General features: G+C 39.5%; 1 protein-coding gene across 39 annotated transcripts in view; it reads left to right on the forward strand.

Annotated features, from left to right (window-relative positions):
* Nucleotides 1-16453, forward strand: part of ZBTB20 (zinc finger and BTB domain containing 20) — a 775686-nt gene that overhangs the window by 714816 nt on the left and 44417 nt on the right. The window contains exon 1 of one of the 39 annotated variants that reach the window (XM_054700588.1): nucleotides 8638-8857. The exons of the other annotated variants lie outside the window; for them this stretch is intronic. The gene's annotated coding sequence lies outside the window, so the exon portion shown is untranslated. Of the gene's footprint in view, nucleotides 1-8637; nucleotides 8858-16453 lie in introns of those variants that run through there. 39 annotated transcript variants of the gene reach the window in all.

The following is a 16453-nucleotide window of genomic DNA, read 5'->3' on the forward strand; positions in this document are numbered from 1 at the left end:
CAAACAAAAGCTTCATTTGGATTCAAATGCATGTATCTCAGCAGATGTGTCTAAACTGACTGGAATCCCACAGGAGCAGCTGAACTGGATTTTGGTATGTCTTGATAACTGAAAGAGTTATTCTTAGACTTTAGAAGGACAAAAATGGTCCATCTGTGAGGAACGGTAATAGAGACATGGCAAAAAAAAAAAAGAAGAAGAAGAAGAAGAAGAAGTGTCCTCTGAAAGAGTTTATTTATGGAATTTAGGACAAGTTGGACAATCCCGAAAACATTTTGGGGTCATACTAATTCGCAGAAGAAATATAGCAAGCATGCAATGGAATAAGCAACCAGATAGTTACTGTATGGTTTGCTATTAATTTTCTAATAGAGTTCCTATCAGTTAAATAATAAGTAGAGCATCATTGGTATAACTAAAAGCTCTCATTGTCTCCAAAGTGTCCTGCATTCTTTATTCTGCTTCCTATTTTAAAAATTACATAATTACCTTTTATTGCTAAGTTTAAATTGTTTTTTTCTTTCTGCTTTCATTATCCAAGTAAACCTCTTATCTATTAAGTATGGATTCATTCCTTTAAAGATAGTCTCTCCCCCTTTTTAAAAAGTCACCTTTCTGCCTCTGAGTTGATTGATACATAATGTCTTTGAATTATTTTTATTACCTTTGATACCCTTATTTAGAGCTTTCAGTGCTTAGTCCAGCCATTATATAGCAGAAGGCCAGTTAATTTTTTGTCTTGCTTTTGTTTGCTAGAGGTTCTGCTTAATATTTCTAGGGATACATTTATTTTATTTTACTTACTATTGAGGTAACATTGATTTGCATCATGGTTTGTGTATTAACAGTATAGGCTCTCTCAGCTCTGGTGTTGTTATCACACCCACCATCAAAACACCCACAGTACACCACCCTTCATGTCATCATTTTTATAAAATTCTCCTTTTTATAAAACTTACCCTCTCCCTACAATGCTAATTTATTTGACCGTCTTTCATGGTCACTTAATTCAGTAATTTTGGTAGTCACCGTCACATTCATTCATGCATTACTTCAGTTAGTCATTCCTAGTCACTACTGAATCCCTCATTTTATGCCAAGTCCACAGCTAGGACTAGGAGTGAAGATGAAAACACTTTAGTTCACTTGAGAAACTCGCATTGTTCCTAAGCTCTTTCCTAAACCTATAAGGAGGGACATACAAATCAGTAATAAAGTGTTTGATAATGGCACAAAACACTACCAGGCTCCTGAGGAGGGAGCTGAAGCAGTCGTAAGAGCTTCACAGGGAAGGTGACATTAAACCTGGATCACCAAGGAGTAGGTGTATGTCCAATAGAAGAGGAGGGAATGGCATTCCAGGAAGAAGGAACAGAGCAAAAGTATAGAGGCACAAAATGGTATTTTATAAAAACAGAAGTTCAGTATATGATACTCAGTCCTCCTTACATTTTGCCTCATTTTTCTCCTAGGATGGTTTATATTGGGTGACATCGCCTGTCATTAAAATTCAGCAGGGCTGAATTGTAGGTCCCTTTTACAGACACCTGATGTCCAAATAAATAATAAAGCAAGACATCCACTTATTTTCTAATAGGCACAAGTGACCTCTTCATATAATCAATAGGTGTCGAAAAGTATTATGCAGGATCTAGAGATAATTTATTGATGCATGGCTTTTAGAATACTTTTTCTTATTGAAAAAGGTTTGTTCCTGGAGCCAGAATCACCTAACAGTGTCATGCTGGAACTCTGTCATTGACTCGTGGTCTCTCCAGATTCTAGCAATCTGTCCTCTTGTGAAATCCTCCCAAGTCCCTTGGCAAATCTGATCTGCCCATTGCCTCAAGTCACACCATGCCATATTGCTCTCCCAAACACTGATGCATGTGTTTGTGAGTGTCCACATATAACTGTTAAGACTGCTGATTTTCAGGGCTGTATTCTTCATCTTGCCATCTCATATCTTACTGGAGTACATCTTTAATTCCTATCAGCAGCTGCTAGTGACAGTTTCATATGTGCTTCCTCCGCTCATGGCAAAATTCATTATATAAAATTAGTGTTCTTCCATTTTTGTCAGGGTTTCTCACATCCTGATTTAAAAAAATGAAACATCACATAGACTACTGCCCTCAGAGATGTGTCATTTAGTATCTATTCAGTGTGAGCATGAAGATTCTAGGAATTTCCTTGTTTAAAGGAAATTTCAAGTCAGACTCTTCTACCAATAAACTCACACCAAGTACCCTAGATAAACCTCTTTTTTTAAAGATCTATCTATCTATCTATCTATCTATCTATCTATCTATTTATTTATACAAGCAGTGGGTACAGTCAGAAGCGTGGGAGGGCAAGAGAATTCACCAGAGCCAGAGTGGGGAACAGAACAGGCAGACTGACGAAGTACACTGCTGAGGGGAGCAGCGGGTGGCAGGAGAGGTCTGCGCCCCATGTGGGACCCTCGCCCAGCAGCCAGGGATCGAACCGGTGCTGCAGAGGCTGCAGGCAGCTTCGCAACCCAGCACTCAACCGCTGTGCCACCCGGGAGGCCCACCCTAGATAAACCTGTTATTACTTCATCAGCAAAATTAACACTTTCTGCTCTCTGTTTTGCTTTTCTTCTGCCTCTCCATCCTTTATTATCTCTCAGGAATGTGTATCAGTTAGAATTTTTTATTAACACTGAAAGAGACTAAAGGTTACCTGGTCTAAACCCAGATAAGGGAATGGAGACCTAAAGATACCACATATACCAAAAGGTTCCTAGCTTAGTGAGTGAAAGAGCCAGAAGGAACCTTTCTTCTTCCCCCACCATGCCCTGCTGCCTGTTACTCAGGCTGCTTCTAAGAGAACTTAAATATTCTGCACAAAAAGAGAACCAGGACTCTTCATTGACTTGCTGAATGCTTTCAGGGTGGAGAAGTGAGCCTAGGTATTGTGCAAGAGGTGGTTTTATAAACTGGAGTCCTATGCCCAGAGACTTAGAGTCTCGTAGAGAAGCTCAGATACATTCACAAACAACTCCCTTGTGGGGTAGTTAAAGACACTCCCCTGCATGCACTGAACACTGATTTCACTCACTTGGCAAGCATTTGTAGAGTTCATCTATGTGCCTGGAACTTCACCAAATTCAATAGTGCTCCAAAGGTGGAGACAAACAGATCCTGCCACCAAGAGATTAAAACTTAATAGTGTCTTAAGTCACTGTTATTTTAGATGGACATTAGAAAATTCATAAAATGCATTATAATCCAGTTAACAGTAACATCTAGTTCAGTTTGTCATTTAAAAAAAGATCCATTTGAGCTCTTAGAAATGAACAACATTTCATTGGAGGGGAAGCATTATGGTAAGGTGTAAGGAGTTTTCATCCTGGTACAGAGCTGTGAAAGGGTTTTAAGAAGGGGTTGCAATGACTTGGCTATAGGATCATCTAACTTAGCAGCAAGGATGTGGCGCATGCTGGGTGTGGGAGGGGTGCCTGGAGGGAGGAGAGAGCCCAGGAAGCTTTCTCAGCAGTTCAGACTATTGGTAACCCGAAGGGCACTGTTCAAAGGGAGGGTAGGGATGAGTCAGGTTCAGCATATTTAGTGGATGAGGGCAGACAGCTCTGGAGCTGAGAATTAGGTAAGAGAGAAAATCATCAAAGATAACTCCAAGAGGTCTCACTAATAACAGGAATCTAGAAAACTTAAATAAGGGACCAGGAAAATGAATAACTATAAGAAAGTGAAAATCAAAATCAACAAAAAACTATGAACCAGAGACACTCTATGGGGGTAGGGGGCGGGAGGGGAGGGATTGGGGTCAAAATAAGGGGGTTGTAATTGTATGGGGAATATAAAAATAAAATTTATTATTAAAAAAAGATAACTCCAAGATATCAAAAAGAGAAGTATAAAGGAAGTGTTTAGAGGAACAGAATATAGTTCAGTTTTATGCGGTGCTGAGTATGCGATATCAGGGATGGACCCACTTGGAGACAAGTGACTTTGAGTCACACACGGTGCTGGGGGACAGCGCAAGAGGTCATACATGGTCATGAATGTGGAAATCAATTCAAAGATGACTTTGCTGAGAGAAAAAAAAGAAAATAGAAACTCAGAGATGATTTACAATGCTTGATTAAAAAAGAAAATGAAACACCATCGAAGGAAGAAAAGCAGGATAGTGGGGTGAGATGTCAGGGAGGGATGGGGAGTAATGGTGAGCGCAGCACACCCCCAGGCTTGGTTGCTTCCTGGTGGGTGTTGAGAAGGCACAATCTGATGCATCATAAAAACACCATAAAAAGGGATCCTGGGATGGGAAAAGAGCAACTGCAAAACTATTTTGTGAAAAAGTCTAATACAGCAAGTCCTCAAATAACATTTTGTTCAGTGTCATTTTGTGACAGTGTTGATGAGAAATAAAACTTCCTAGCCAAGGCAATTGTCTTTGGAGTTTGCACAACCTCCCCACCTCCCCAGAGGTGTGCATGTTAGGTTCACTGGTGTGTTTGAATTGCTCTAGTAGAAATGTGGGTGTTAGTGTGGCCTGTGATGGAGTGGGTCCTGTCAAAAGTGGTTCCCATCCTGTGCCCAAAGCTGCTGGGATAGACTCAGCCACTTGAGACCCTGAGCTGGAATTAGCAGGTTGGAAAATAGTTGAATGAATGAATGCGAATTATTAATGTTAGAAGTGTTTTGGGTTTTTATTTAGAAGTTTGGTGATTTTTTGTGATCAGAAATATGCACTCACTTCTCATTTATCTCAATTTGCTTATGGTAAATTGGTTTCATTACATACCATTTTGCTTAAAGCTGTAGTTTTCAAGAACCTAGCAACAACATTACTGTGCTTTAAAAGAAACTAATGAACAGGTACACAAAAGTGGGGTAACAAATATTTTTATGATGCAAAAGTCCCCCATTCATTTAGAGACTAAAGAATAAAACCTTCTGTTAAGGAAGACTCTGCTATTAAGTAGGAAAGATGAGAGAAAAACTAGATTTCCCATTTTACAGGGAAATTGATAAATATTTGTAAAAGAAATTTGAAGTCACTACCCTTGCTCAACAAATCAATAATTTCCATTCCTTCTCTACTTTCCCCCCAGCATTGCTTTTCTCTTCCTTTTAGTTAATAAGAGGGAATATTTTGCAATAATTGTTACATGACTTCTTTGGATGCCTTCACAAATATTCAGTCATGCTGTATCTAATACCTGAGTGTTAGGTAGAAGACAGATATCACACAACTTTTATCATTTCTATTTTTTAAGTATTTTAAGAAATTATAGCAAAATGTAATCCTCCTTTTAATGCCAAAGTATATGAACTTCTTTTACGCTAGGCCAAATTAAAGTAGCTCTGTGGTTACTAGCAAACCTGTTTTCTGTTCACACATACTACTTAATTGTCACAAGATACCCTCATGTTCATTATTCGAGGGCTTTTTGTAAATGTTTGCTCAGACTCTGTGGCTCTCTTTGGTGGTTAAGGACATCCCTAAGGCCAATGTCACCTGGACGCACAGTAACCACAATTACTTCCACTTCAAGACGGTGCTCTGAAACCTGCTAAGTCAAGAGTTACTTCACTCTGCTATTAAACTACCTATAAAACTAAGAAAATCACTTTATCACTACTAGAAGTTCCATAAATAACCACATGGAAGAATTTTGAATATGAGTCTTAATAACTTCATGAGGAAGTTTGAATTCATAGTTGGTATCAAAATAGACCTTCAAGAGTTTTTCCTTTTCAATTCCAAAAAAGAATTTTTTTCCTGCTATTCAATTTATCCTTAGTGGTTTTATCTAGGTTCATGTCATTTTTATGCTACCATCTCATGTAGTATTAAACCAAGGCATACATATTTTTAAGAAAGCTTCATGTGGCACATAGAATACCATATGAAGTTTCAAGAAGTGGCAACTATAATACTTTTGTCATTTTTTTTTGCTATAATCATTTTCTTTCCTGTAAAATCACTTATTGTCTCTTTATCTCATATCTCAACTGGGTACTTGGATACCAAGGTGATAATGGAAGAAAGGCGAATATAAACGTGGACTACAGAGTGTGGTTCCATATCTCAGGGAAAATACAAATTCCGAACTTTAACAATTAGAAGTTAACCCCAGGAGAAAATTACCTATCCCTTCCTCAGGGAAATATTGTAGGCTTCTGAATCAAGAATAAGTATTTTTCCTCCATTTTTAAGGAAACCACCAGAAATCTAGTCTATCCATTTCACTCCTCACCTGAAAGCTCCAGAGGGCTGGTTGGATCCCAAGCTTCTAAAGTAGTGTCATAAGCCTGGGTCAGTGCTGAGAGCACGCTCAAGAAGACCTGTTGTCTGTGGGCTGTGATACAGGCAGAGGCTTTACACACAGGTCACTTCTTTCCCTCTGAGAGGAGGAATTCCTAACTTGGAGGTCTTCAACTTCCTGGTGCCATGACTGGAACCCTCTCAAAGTCTGTGAACTTACTAAGCAGGTATATGTGCCCTGGGGGGGGGGGGGAGAGGATGGTTCTGGGACATGACTGTATAACTTTTTTTTTGATGATTTTTTTTTATGCATACAAGAACTGGGGTACAGGCCAGAGGTGCTGGGTCGGGGTGGGGGTGCGGTGAGAGGATTCACCAGAGACAGAGAGAACAGAACAGGCAGATTAACTGAAATACATTAATGAGGGGAGCAGTGGGCGAGAGACAGGAGAGGTCTGCTATGCCATGTGGGATAGCTCCCTGGCTGGGGATTGAGCTTGTACTGCAGTGGCTGCTGATAGCTTCATAGTGCTGACACTTAAACCCCTTGCACCACCAGGGAGGCCCTAACTTTCATTAAATTAAGTTCAGGGAACTAAAAGAAGGAAAGAGCCACTTCCCTGAGACATATCTTAATCAGAATACCCAGTCTCCATCCTCAGACCTGTCCCCCAAGAGTAAACTAATAAGCAAGGAGAGGTCCAGTGCAAACACCCAAATACAGAATGGCTCCTGGAGCTCTTACTTGACCTCTCAATATGCCCACTGAGTAGGGGCAGGCACCATGACAGACCTCTAAAGCTACTTCTTGAAGACTTGATAATCCACTAAAATACAGACCTTTTATTGCTCAGAAAGTGTTTTCTCAATTACCTCCCATCCCCGGCTTGCAATTTGTTACTTTTAATATGAACTTCAACCAATGAATGTATTTTCCTGTGTTTACTTAACCTCCCTGTTTCCATTTTCTCATATGCGTAATGAGAATGAAAATAGTGCCTACCTCATAGGATTATTATAAGAATTAGATGGAATGTTCTACGTGAAACCCTAAAACAGCACCAGGCAGACAGACAGCACTCAGTGGATTTGAGCACTAGCTATGGTTTGTGCTTTAAATTATTAAGGAAATGTCTACTAAAATTGATGCAGCATAAATGAGGGTCATAGCATGGGCCCTGTCCTACCCCTGTGAATAACGGAGACCAAAGGTCTGTAGTTACCGTCCTCACTTCAGGAGAAGGCCAGTGCCCCTTTCCTGGTTCCCAAAAGGGTAGACTGGGAGGCCTCTCCATTATCTTTTTCCCTTCCTTTATTCCCCCAATTGTCTTTTTTTCCCTAAAATCTGAAAATTACTAATACTTCCTAAATGTTCATTTACCTAGTATTTCTGTATTATGTCAAATAGAGAAGTTGTTATTCTTACGAAACACTGCATGTTACAGATAAGGAAACTGTGGCCTAGAGAAGTTAAAAAAAATTCTCTTTGAATGTTTTTCTCTTGGGCTAAGTAAGATATGTGGTGTTACTTATATTGCAGTACTGACCCATGAAGTTCCTTCTTGTCCTCCAGTACATCCCAAACATTGAGAGATGTTCCAATTGCAGAGAATGGTCTTGTGTGCTATCTTCCCCCTAGAGAACATTGTAGGATTTGTACGTGCCCCCACCACACCCCTTAGGCATCTTGTCACTGTAGCCACCCGCCAGCCCGAATACTTGAAAAGGTGAAGCTTGAAAAGGTGAAGCGTTGGGTCCTTGGATGGGAGAACTGCTGCGCTGCCCATCAGAAAGCCCTTTCCAAAGAGACATTCTCACGACAAAAGAGGTGCATTGTTTATCTTTTTGCAAGACAGCCCACCTGATGGCTTCACAGTATTTTGAACTAATTCAAAGTAGAGGTAAAGGTAGAAGAGTAACTGTGCTTCACTGCAGTGGAGGATTGCTCTTAATCACTCAGTTACCTTCTTCCATTCGGAAGCAGTTCACAGTAGTTAGAAAAATGTAGTCTTAAGAAATTCAGTAAGACTTGTTAACACATTGTGCCTCGAAGCCTTTCCTGTTCCATCGCACCCACATAGTTGTTGGTAATGCATGGAGATAATTTCTGACATTTGCTTCTCCTGAGCACTTTGGCTGCTGTGTATAGAATTCCAGAGAACACATGAGGATGGAACTTGAGCTACAAGTCTCTCAGTGATAGTTTGTGATCAAATGCTACACTAGACTGTGTGCAAGTCTGTTTAAATCCTAAGTCAAAGTTTTAAAATAATAACTCACTGAGTCATGATTTCGAAATCGCATATGCAGTATTCCTTAAATCACATGTTGGTAGCTAATCAGCAGAATCCAAAGACACAAATTAGATGGTACAATATCTACAGAGAAAATGTATGTGTAGCTTGAAAAGTAACCATCCTCAGGGTTGTAGTCTCCCCCACCCCCCACACAAAAGGTAGCAATTGCAATCTGAACTCTCAACATTGTAGCCAAGAAGACTGGCTATAACAATAGAAAGAGCTTTAAGACAAAACTTCTTCCTTAAAGGACTCTGACACGTCAAGAAATATATTTGAGAAAGACTCAGAAGAAATACTAGGTAAGATGAGTTATTACTGCTCTTCAAATAACATTCTAGCGGCTAAATGATTAAATGCTTATTTTGGCCAGGTAGGAGAATTTGTGAAGGCAGAAATCTGGTTTATCTTGTTTACTGCTGGATCCTTAGCACCCTAGTACAGTGTTTGGACAGAGTATGTACTCAGCAAATACTTGGTGAAGGAATGAATGAATGTGATGGGGGAGAATTTGCAAAAATAAGAGTCAGAGTGCGCCTGTGAGCGTTCTACCCATTTATAAGAGTATAGGTACTGATTTTTTATCTGATTCTTTTAATTCAGCAGACCTACAAAACAATGTGCGTCACAAATACCCTCTTGTTTTAATGCTGGGAAAAGAGAATCATTTCTGTTGGATGTTGACTGCTACATGTTTTGATTCTAGTAGCAATATGGCAGGGTTAAGGTCAACTTTGTGGGATAATCTGGTGCCTGTTTTTGATAGATATCATGAAAATAGATACTTATTTTCAAGATGCTCAAACAGATGATTAGGAGAAAGCTCCAGAAAACCTTGACACACCAAAAAGGAAAGGCTTTTCTACTCCCACCCCCAGTATTGTACTATCCTGTGCCTTTTTCTGTAACCCCAAAACCTCCTCCTTGCTTTACCCTTTCCTTGGGTCTCATCTTTGTCTAGGGCATATAGCATGTGACTGTCATTCTAGCAAGGAGATAGTTCTTGAGAAATCCACCCCCACACAATGCTCACAAGCTCCTCTCATGGGAATGGCATGATTCTATCAGCAGCAGGCTGAGCTGGCCCAGGGAAACAAGAGCTTGGCACAGAATCGTTAGTGCCCTCCTGCTGAAAGGACCCTCGAGAGAGTTCTTCACGCCCATCCTCCCTCAACTGGCTGGACAGTAGAAGGATGTGTAGGAAAACAAATTTCTGGCTGAATGAATAGGGGATTAAATGAATGAGAGATGAGTTCACTCCTCCAGAAGTCTCTGCCATCCCACTTGAATAGAAACTAACTTTGAAGCCACTCTGTTCTCGGTGGCACGATTGTGTATATAGTCAGCTTTGGAATATGGTTACCATCTGCTGCCAGTGCACAGGACTAAGGAAGTATTGGGGTGGGTAGGAGGAGGCCAGGAGGGAAGAAAAGAGACACTTAAAACGAGCTAATGATCCCCTTTGTGTTAGAGTCTAGGTTTCAGAACATCAGTCCTGTACTTCAAGAACAAAACACCAGTGTGTCTTACACCACACCAGGCGCCGGCACATCAGATAAGACCTGCGCTGTGTGGTGTTCAGCTGCAGAGCCTCAAGAAGTTGTAAAAGTGAAATTAAATGAGAAAACTGAGGAACTGAAAGGAGAAAAGGCTTAGGGTAAAACACAGTCAAGAGAGCTCTGCAGATCTGTGCCTTCAGGGTTACAATAGTTCAAAAATGAATCTACTAATTAAAGAGTTGGAAAATGTGACCAATCCCAGGAATGTACACATCTTTGACTGAAATGAATACATTGTGATCCCTTAGTAGACTCTCAGGGTGAAAGTGACCTGGCTGTTGTGCATTGTTGTGGATTTAAACAGTTGATTAATAGTAATAGACAGCTATACTAGAGACTTGAAAACAGTAAAGGCTGTTAAGTAAAGCCAGTAAAACTATAGAACATCTCCAACAGGCAATGAATAGCTCACAGGTTTTCCTAGTTTCCCAGATATTATCTGTATAATTTGTTGGGCATGGCAAGGAATCACACTGAACAGTTGCATACTGAAAATGGTGTGCCAGAGTATAATTATCAAGCTAACAGTGTACATCAGTGAAAAAATTTTTACAGTAAACTTTGCTTTTGAAGGGTTAGGTAGCTGGCTAAGTGCATTTGAAGGTAAATACTGTTATATAGTCAGTAGTAGTTTTGTATATCAAGTTTGAGAAATTTGCAAGGTGGGGAGATGGAAATCTTTTTTGCTTTGCAAGGAAAGAATCTCATCAGAGATAGATGTATGTATCTGGATTTATGACATCAGTCTGCAGCATTGATAGTCATAAACATGCAAAAATCACTCAGGGAGCATAAAGTGATTGTCCAGCAATGTGTCATCCTCAGTACCTTGGAATGGTTGAATCTGTAAATATCTGTTGACTATGTGACCTCTACCCTTCACTTCTAGGTGGGATAACTAGTCCACAAAGGAAAAACTTATTCTTTGTCCCTAAATATGAAGTGATTGGTAATCATTATATGACCCAGCTCATTGTGCCATTTTTCTTATTACTTCAGATTTGCTAGGCAAAAGGCATATTTTATCTTTCTCATAATTATTTTTTATTGCTTTTGAAAAAAAAAGTTGAGATGAAAACAGAATCTAACAAATATCCCATGGAGATATTTGGTGTTCTCTTTTCTTTCAAGAGCAAATTAAGACTTTCTCTGTTCCTTTCTCCTTGGCTCCCTAGACCGACAGTCAAATATTCATGCCAGTTTTAAATGAATAAGGGCTCATTCTACTAACTGGATCACAGTCCCCTGCATTGAGGAAACAGCCTTGCAAATTCGTGTCTGGGACCTACAGAAGTTACTTTTGGTTATAAATGTTAACAGTTTGACCTGACCGACTTTTAAATGGTACTAATATCCGACCTGGTTGTGAGTTCAGCAGTAAATTTCTACCCGGTATATAAAAGGCCAAAGAAAAAACTGGTGTCTTATTTTCCCTGGTGACCTACACTAAATGTTCAATATTTACTTTGTAAATGAGGACACCCAGTGGCCACCAAGTGAAAATATTCTAAACAATCCCAGACACTGTTTATGCAAATAAAAATACCCGTTATCAAAGCTGATTGACAGATATCCCTATAACATCTGTTACCAAGTGGTTTAGCTTCCCCAAGTTAGTCTGGAGTGGTGGGAGTTTGGCCTGATTGTTTCTTATGTCACATCACAGATCAGTCGTCTCTTCTCACTTTGGATTACAAAGTATGACTCAGTTTTGAATTCCACTGAATCCTCAGCTGACAGGAGGACCCAATGAGCTATCTCTTGGGGAAAATGAAATCAGGAAGATGGGAACAGTATGGCATGTGTCAGAAATCATAAATGACTGAGCACAGTTTGTGGAAAACTCACTAAATGCATTAAAAAAACCAATTGCCTTCAATCTTAAATTTATACTGAAAATAGAACCGTGGCTATCTGCTGATGAGAGGAGAATAATAAAGGGCAGAGGAAGAGCATTGCACAGAACTTCAGGAACTGGGAAGACCTCCTGTAACTAAATATACACATGCTCATGACAACAGGTACACCCTGCAATCTACACTTACTGTCAGAATGATTGTGAATTGCAGTGGAGAGTTACAAAAACAAACACACACACAAAACCACAGATAGGACCTACTCTATGTAAAGTAGTGTGAAAGATCAAATAATTTTGCAATTTGTTTTTATAACAAGGTAATGTACAAGCCTTCTAGAAGCTTGAAGTCTTCTTATTGAGATGAGACAGGCACAATGAAGTACAAAACAGTAGAGAGACAATAACTGGTAACATAATTTTAAAAGATAAAGTATGTGATATGTGTTGGATATTTTCTAAAGGAAATTAAACCCAAGGTCCCTCTCGCTAAATTATCAAGAAATTCAGACAAGTGTCTGGGTTCTCTTCCCCTCCTATCCTTGGACAAGACTTGTGGAGTATAGGGTGGATCAGAGGCTTAATCCACGGTGGTCTCCATCTTGAAGCTCCCTGTTCACCCCACCAGGTCAACATTGAGCCTATTAATTATGATTGCCAGGCACTAGCATTAGGTGAGTTTAGAGATGCTTTTCACCGGGGTTCTTGCTTGGGAGCAGGGACTGAGCCCCAAGATCGTGACTGTTCAATTTAAGGTACAGCCTCCAGAAGTCCCAAGCAATTACCCCAAGTAGAGATAGGTGTGTGCAGGCAGAGACCTCAAACCTTGGCACCTCGCCCACTTGAGGGGATGTGTTTTCCTTCTTGGTCAGACCACCTCAATCTTAATTCCAAAGTACCACCCTCCCCTCCTCATCCCAGAAAGGGTGCAACTTAATTCGCTAAGAAGAGCTAGAGTTCTAAAACAAAACCCTTTGTCTTAAGCTTTGTCTTCAGGGCTTAACTTTTGATTTGAGCTCAGAACAACTCCTGGGGCAAGGGAGTCCTGGGGCAAAGGCTGGGCCTTTCTTAGCTGCCATATTACAATGAAAATTTTCTAATTCAGTGGGGAAAAAATCAGACGTTAATGTTACCTGTTATTACCTCGCAAACCAGTGGAACCTAAGATTTGGTAAGTAGAGAAAGCACAATAATTTCAGAACTCAGAATAAATTCAGCAAGGGAGAGAAAGTGAATAAGGAATGCAGGACATGCAAAGGATGGCAACATGTCCAAGTTCTTGGATTGGCACAGATATTTTCTTTGGAAAACCTGAGAAAATAATATAAAATCAATATGAGGTCATTAGACTGTCAGCTATAGCTATAGAAGACTTACAGATTAATTACTTTTTTCCTATTTTTAAAAAAAGATTTATTTTTTATACATACATACATACATACAAGCACTGGGTACAGTCAGAAGTGCGGGAGGGTGAGCGAATTCACCAGAGCCACAACAGGGAACAGAACAGGCAGACCAACGAAATACACTGCTGAGGGGAGCAGCCGGCTGGGCAGGAGAGGTCTGCGCACCATGTAGGACCCTTGCTGGCGCTGCAGAGGCTGCGGGCAACTTCGCAGCCCAGCGTTCAACCACTGCGCCACCAGGGGAGGCCCTACTTTTTTCCTATTATATAGAAATAATATATTGAACATATAGAAGAACATGCATGTAAAGAATATAATAAAAATAAACAAAATATCTTACTCCCTATTAGAATAATTACAAAGTATGCCTAGTACTTTGCTTATTTACCAGTGCCTCCCAAGGTTTTGAGTTCTGACAACACTTATTTAGGATCTTCTTCATCTCAGCAGGTGCCAAAAAGGAACTTACATCTTATTCTTTCTTAAGGAAATCCTGTGCCTGGTTCTATAATGGATCACCCCAGGTGGGCTGTTGAGATGTAGTTTCAGCTACTTTCTTAAGCAGGCCCTCATCAAATCACCTCTGTGCTTCCTTCTTAACCAGTCATCCAGCAAATAAATTTACCTTTTTCCTTGGCTTTTTCTTACTGCTTTGCACCAGAAGGCCTTCATTCTTCAGTAAAACAATCTAATCATGGCTTAAGTGCACATCTTCCAACAGAGAAAAAGTGTAATCCCCTCCTACCAATAAACAGAACTACACTTGAAAACCAGTTGCACATTCGAGGCAACTTATTTTTTTTCTAGAAAAACACAAGCAAAGAGAACATTTGAGCATGAATCTAAAGATCTGCTTCAAAAGCAGTTACAGAACATTGAGCAACAGAAGAGGACTAAAGGAAGTTCTGTGAATTGGGAAGCTCTGTGATTATTTTAGTCAAAAGCCTTTTTTAAGTTACACTGTGGAGTTCTGTTTTCTCACTCATTGAAGTTCAGATGAAAGTTTTCCCAAAGTCAAAAATTAATTTCTTACTTAAGTAGACTTCATCACTCGTTAATGATATTTTCTAAAGGAATACCTGTTGCTGGGCTCCTTAAACCTACTAAAGGTAAAATTTATTTTTCCTTAAAAAAAAAGTATATGATGATGTAGTAATCAAAAGAACAGGTGATGTAGTAATCAAAAGAACAGGTTAGAACAGTAAGAAGATGCTGGTTTTTTATATAAACACTTTTTTAACTTTTTTCAAGCAAACTAAAGAACCAAACTTATTAACTGTACATTTAAATATTTAGATCTTTCAAGTCTATCCAAAGCCAAATTCAAACTGCATACTTTAACTGTGCATTTAAGTAGATCCTTTTGTTCGTTTTTTTTTTTTTTTTTTGGTGTGTGTCCCACCCACAGATGCAGCATCTTTGTGTTTTTGTTCCCCAGATTTAGTGAACAAAGAAAAAGGTTACAATAGGGCAGCAGCTAAATTTGTAAGGAAAGAGCTTGAGGAAAAAAAAAAATCAAACTCCTAAAAGGTGTCTCAAAAGGTTTACAATGTAAGAGGATTTAAAGGCATCAACATCAGATTTCATTGACTTTTCTCCTTAGTCCCAGCAGGTTTTCCCTCCTCAAGAAGCAGCCTTTTCATTTCAGCTTTGGAATGAGGAGTATAGGTGTCTCTCAGAACGTTGTCTAGAATTATAGCTATCTGATACCTTTGTTCACAGAGTTAAAATTTAGCTTTCACAAACTGTCCTGTAAGAGAATAAGAAAGGTATTTGCACTTTCAACGTTTCATTCCATTGGAATCAGATGCCTAAAGTATAGAGATTCATGTAGCTTGATAATAACCAGAACTGAAGTTTGACTTAAGTTTAGAATTGGTTCCATAATGTAGCTGTTTAACTACATTTGTTTTGTTTTTTTAAAGATTCATTTATTTATGCATACTAGAGCTGGGCACAGGCCAGAGATGCAGGGGGTGAGAGGATTCACCAGAGACAGAGGGGGGAACAGAACAGGCAGACTAACTGAAATACACTGCTGAGGGGAGCAGCAGGCGAGACAAGAGAGGTCTGCTGCACCATGTGGGTTGCTTCTGGTGGGCTGGGGATCGAACTCATGCTGCAGAGGCTTCGGATTGCTTCATAGTGCAGTGCTTAACCCCTTGCGCCACCAAGGAGGCCCCTTTTTAACTACTTTGTTGATTAGTTGTTTGATTATATCCTTACCTCATAACTAAAGGAATTTAAGTTGACTGAAAAAACCAGTCAATACATTAATAAACATGTAAGAAAATATTTATCTGCATCTAACTCAAAAAGAGAAATCAGAGTAGAAGTAAAATAAGGAATTGACAATAGATTTTCCAAAAGAAATTTACATAGAAAAATATGCCCAGGGGTCCAATAGAGTTGCTAAAATGTGACCTAAATTTTGATTCTCAACTCTAGTTATGATATTCAAGGCTCCAAAAAAGTAAAAAGCAGTTGCAGCTCTTCCAGAGCATTGAGGCCGGGGCTAGTTGGTTGATTATTGTGCATCTCAAATATCAAAGGTCCTTGTGGATGAATTTCTTCTACTATTTTAGATTTCATATCATCTATGTCTTTAACTCTATTTGCATAGAGTATTCTCAGTAAATCTTTTCACAAATAAATTGGTGAAAATTTGAATGACCGCAAGAAGCAACTTCACCCATCAATCAGTTATATTTGTGAATTTGGACATAAGAGCAGACATGTCTTACTTAGTCCCTTAAAAGTAACAGTGAACTTAAACTGAAATCAAGCAAACTAAAGATCTGGGCTAACTGAGGAAAACTAGGAGAGCCTGTAGAGTCAAATGGGTAGACTTCCATGAGATTGCGTCTTCCTTTGGGCCTGAAAATTCCACTATTGGTAATAATCTGTTCCCATTCTTCAGACAGAGTTTACAGCTTTTATCTTTTGGTAGAATGAAGAGAGGGAAGGAAGGTCAGGATAAGTCCAGGTCTGGGGAGGAGCATGAAGATTGTGGAGCAAGCATTCTCCTAGTTCACAATTTTGTCCCTTTGTTCTCTGTATTTTAAGTTTAGTACA

The sequence above is a fragment of the Talpa occidentalis genome, unplaced genomic scaffold (assembly GCF_014898055.3).
Source record: "Talpa occidentalis isolate TD23 unplaced genomic scaffold, MPIMG_talOcc4v2.1 talOcc4.4, whole genome shotgun sequence".
NCBI lineage: Eukaryota > Metazoa > Chordata > Mammalia > Eulipotyphla > Talpidae > Talpa > Talpa occidentalis.